A 4,520-nucleotide genomic window follows, 5' to 3' on the forward strand; every position below is an offset into this window, starting at 1 on the left:
GCAACTTTCTTATGTGCCCCAGATACACATGTGGTTCTGTCTGGCCGAAATGCTTGACCTCCTGCTCGAGTTCCCTCTAAGTAATAATAGTCATGAAATTCGATGACAATGAACTTAAAGCGTCCATTCACCTGATCCTCTGCTGCGGAATTCTCCATCCTGGAAACCTGATGGTTAATGGATGGCCTTGGGCCCTTGGGCTCTTTGTTGTGCTGGAATTACAGGGTGGGTGTTAAAGGTCTAGGACAGAAACACTGGCTAGGGAGAGCACCTGAGTTTCTTTCTTTCTAGAGAGTTTCCTTTTCCAATTTCAGAGTAAAGATAACTTTCTTTTAGGAACATAGTTATATACTTGGAGAGAGAGCTATAAACCCGAAGCTGGGTCACTTCAGTGCTGGTCATCAGCTGACTGAAGAACGTGGCCAGAGCTGTTTCGGGTGTAACCAGGAGGTGACTGATAACCTAAGGGTGGAATAGGTTACTGCCAACAGCAAGGGTGAGGCAGGCCTTTGGCTTAATTTCAACCTCTCTTACACCCCAAATTTGACTTCTTTTGCATGGCATTCCCATTAGGTTTAGTAGAAACTGAAACTTATGGAGGAAATGGTAGTGAAGGAAATATCATTTCTCACTTAAATTGGTATGACTTTCTCATTCTAAAAGCAGCAGGGAATCATTTAAAAGTCAACTAGTGTTTTGACTCTTAGTCAGAAGCAGGAACTCCCTTCCTGGTGGCTGGAGGCAGACGCCGCGGCGTTGGTCCAACAGCAGAGCCAGGCCATGGACGTTTCCTGATGGCCCCGCATGTGGGGCCTGCCTGCCTCTGGAGCCCGGGGTCACGTTCCCACGCAGGCCAAGAAAGACAGCCCTCTCCAGACCAACAGCAGGACAGTGATGGGGTGGTGTGCAGACGTGCACATCCCACCAGCTCCACACCCCGCTTATCGATGGGGACTTGGATCCAGCCAGTGGCCACAGAACAGAGGGAAGGAAAAATACAGACGCACGCATGCGTCCGTGACCAGCCAGTGGTTTTCTTGGACAGACTGCCTTTGCTCCTGGGTGTCCCCTCCACAGCCGGCCCAGGGCAGTGCATGCCACCAGCATGGGCTCACTGGCTCTAGGACGATCACGAATGACTTCTGCTTAAGGAGGCCTCTGTGAGCAGTAGGTTCCACACGCACATAGACACACACACACACGCACACACACATGCCAACACGCACACGCGCACACACACACACATTCCCTAGAAGACTCTCAATCTCTAAAATGTGTAACTCAGAAAGAAACAGGGTTTAGGCCTAAATTTTTCCAGCTCCCAAGTTCCCTCTATTTATCAGAATTCAATCTTATTTTTGGAGAGAAAAAATCTGTGGCTTGGTGAAAAGGACCCAATGTAGAAAAGCAGATCTATGGACGCCTGCCGTGTCCGTGTGACTCTGGGGAGGTGGTGGGGGGGGGGTCCCTTCACCTGCATGAGCCTTAGTTTCCTTGGCTGTAAAATCCTACCAGGCTGGTGAGAGAATTGATTTAAACAAAGAAGGAAAGTGCTTGGGAACCAAAACTTTTCATATGAAATTTACACGTGATTTTATAGTATGCGGAAATATATTAAAAAACTGGCTTTCAGTAGCTCACACTTGGATGAAGGCTCAGATTCGGCAATTACAATGGTTCAGATGCAATTACCTTGTAATCATACACTGGCTTTCTGTCCCCAACCCCCTACCTTAAGGCAATCAAACGAACTTAGTGACCTTCTCTTACCCACTCAGATACAGGGAACGTAGACGTTAAAGACCCGGCTTCTCCCTGGAGGAACTCCCGAGATGAGAATAATGCATGGCGACAAGGAACGAGCGGCGCACACCAAAGGCAGCCGAATGCTCCGTTGTGTTGCAGCCTCTGGGGCTGTGGTGCAGGCCCAGGGGCTCCCGGACCCGTGACTAGGGGAGACTCCACAGAGGGAGTCCGGTCTGAGTGATGGCTGGGCAGGAGGGAAGGGCAGGTGTAGGGCACGGTCTCCATCGACACCGGCCCTGGAGGGGACAGCTGGGTGGCCACTTGCCACTACTCCCCTGCAAGGGCCCTGTCTGTCTGTGGATCCGATTTCAGGAGGCAGGACGCTGTCCCACCTCACAGCTTAACCATGGCCTGTGGGGCTGCCTCTTTCCCTAAAAATTGGATTTCTGTGTTTTATCTGAACTCTCTTAGCAGCAAGAATCGCAATGGAATTTGCTTTCTAAAGAAGCAAGGTGGCTTCCCAGCTGAAGTGCGGGTGGGCCCACTGACTCAGGGAGGCACTTAGCCTAACTGTGTGCACTTGCCAGGGAGGCAGCAAGCAGAGAGAGGTTCAGTGGCTTTTCCAAAGTCAGCTGAGAGGGGAAGCCACGGCCAGTCTTGGTAGTGCTTTCCGACCCTCCATGGACCGCCTGGCAATTCACGTGACCACACCCAAGCACACACCTTTGAGCCCACAGTTGGCTCTGAAGAGCCACAGGTCTCCCAAGCTGACTGGGAATCACCCGGAGTGATCCTCTCTGTGCATCAGGCAAGCCGGTGCAAAAGGCAGCTCCCACGCCCTGTTCTGGGGAGCTGTGATGAGGGGCTTGGAGCTCAACCCATGTGCTCACAATCAATACTTTTTTTCCTTCCAAAGACATGAAAGTAATATACAGCCGCATTCCTTAGCTTTATAGTATGTTCTACCTTATCTGTTGAATTTTTGCAGCCTCCAGTTTACACAGTATTGAGTTTCACTCAATCCCAGTGCCCATCTGACCCACAGGATGTGACCAACGAACTGGAAAGGCCAAATAAACACAGTTGACATCAGGAAAGGCAATGAGCAATGTTAGCTCGGTTCCAGAAGAAACACAGGAATGAAGTGAGCTGTCCCAAGAGTATTTGAATAGAGTGGAGATCCAAAGGGAAGCCAGATTTTATTGTGAGGTCACAGTAGGGCTAGACAAATAGCAGAGTGGCCCTGGGGGAAGTCTGGTTCCAAGGTCATCCTCTCGGGTCAGTAAGGCAGTATGTGGTGAGGAAATAAATAACTTTCCACTGCAGATTCACTCTGTCTGTCCTGCAGGGTTAAAACAAGGAGACGCTTCCCCATTTCTTCCCCTGGAGGTCAATTGATTGGCTGCCCTATTTAGTGTCTCTAGATCTTGGGTGACCACTGGTGATGACATGAATTGAGCTAAAATAGAGCTGCTGTAACCTGATGTGCTTGGTTTCACTTCCTGCTTGTCCCTTCTACCAACGTGATCTTTTTTCATGAGTGTCATCAGGGTTATGACCATGGTAAGATGCTAATCCACATGCCATAGGCTACTTAGTGCAAACTCTCAAGACTGTCACCACAATGAACGTTGAGGCTTTGGTGTATAGTCTTTCCAAAGTTGTCCTAGTCTGTGATCCTCAAACGGAGAGGCAGGAGTTGCATGGACCATAAAATCAATAGGAAAGAAACGTCGACGATTGGAAGAGGGTGCATGCTTGAGTCACAGAATCTAGAGGCACTGTCCTCGTGGGCAAATGATGATTCTGAAAAGAAAGGCGTGAAAGCCAATAACTGTCTTTCCACAGAATGTTTGTTGCATCCTTGCATGGTCTGTGTTCCGTATCTGTCAGAATTTCCCTGGGTTTCCGTATGTGTTATCCTCTGTGGTCCATTGTGGGGGGCCCTCTGTCTCGTGGTGCCCTCCGACTTTTTGTGCTTTGATTTATCTGTGGTTTGCCAAATGAAAACTTTGACGCATGTCACGGGTATTCACTATAAAAATCAATGAACCGCAACTGAACCAAATCTAACTAAGCACCCATGTGACTTAGAAGATTTCTCTCTCAGCTGCCATATACATTTTAAAGATTTGTAAACATGTTTGCCGAAGATTCCCATTAAAGTTTCTCAACCTAATTGAAATTGTATGCTTAGCACAATGCTATGGCCTACACTAATACTGAATTACAGAGACACTTTTCTGGAAAAACTGCTATCAAGCAGTAATTTTGGAAAGTGACAATTTTCACATACCATTAGCTCCACTTATTTAAAAGGTCAGCCAACTTTTCACACTAGGAGATAAGTTGGCTGTCCGTTTTTTATTCTAAACGGTTTATCAGAGAAATTTCTTGGCCCTTGTGTCAATATTTGAGACTGTTTTCTGATCAAAACACATTTTTCTTTTCAAATCTGAAAATGGGACCATTTTAGTATTGAATAGGCGAAGGCTTTGGAGTCGAACACACTCCTCTGCCTCACATCCCACGTGGATAAGGAACTTAGCCTCCCAGAATCTCGGTTTCCACTTTCCAAACTACAATTATGAAGTTACTATTTACAGAGGGGAGTGCCGTGACAAGACAAAGCAGTACGTGGGAAGCCCTCTGCCTGGCACGTAACTGACACTCAGGACAGCTTTCAGAAACCGCAGGATGGGTCTGGTGCGGTCAGGCTGACGGCGTGGGTCGGCTGTTAGGGTCGGCTTTAAGTTGTCCACTTCATCCCAGGT

The sequence above is a fragment of the Camelus dromedarius genome, chromosome 3, assembly GCF_036321535.1.
Source record: "Camelus dromedarius isolate mCamDro1 chromosome 3, mCamDro1.pat, whole genome shotgun sequence".
In the NCBI taxonomy this organism is placed as follows: domain Eukaryota; kingdom Metazoa; phylum Chordata; class Mammalia; order Artiodactyla; family Camelidae; genus Camelus; species Camelus dromedarius.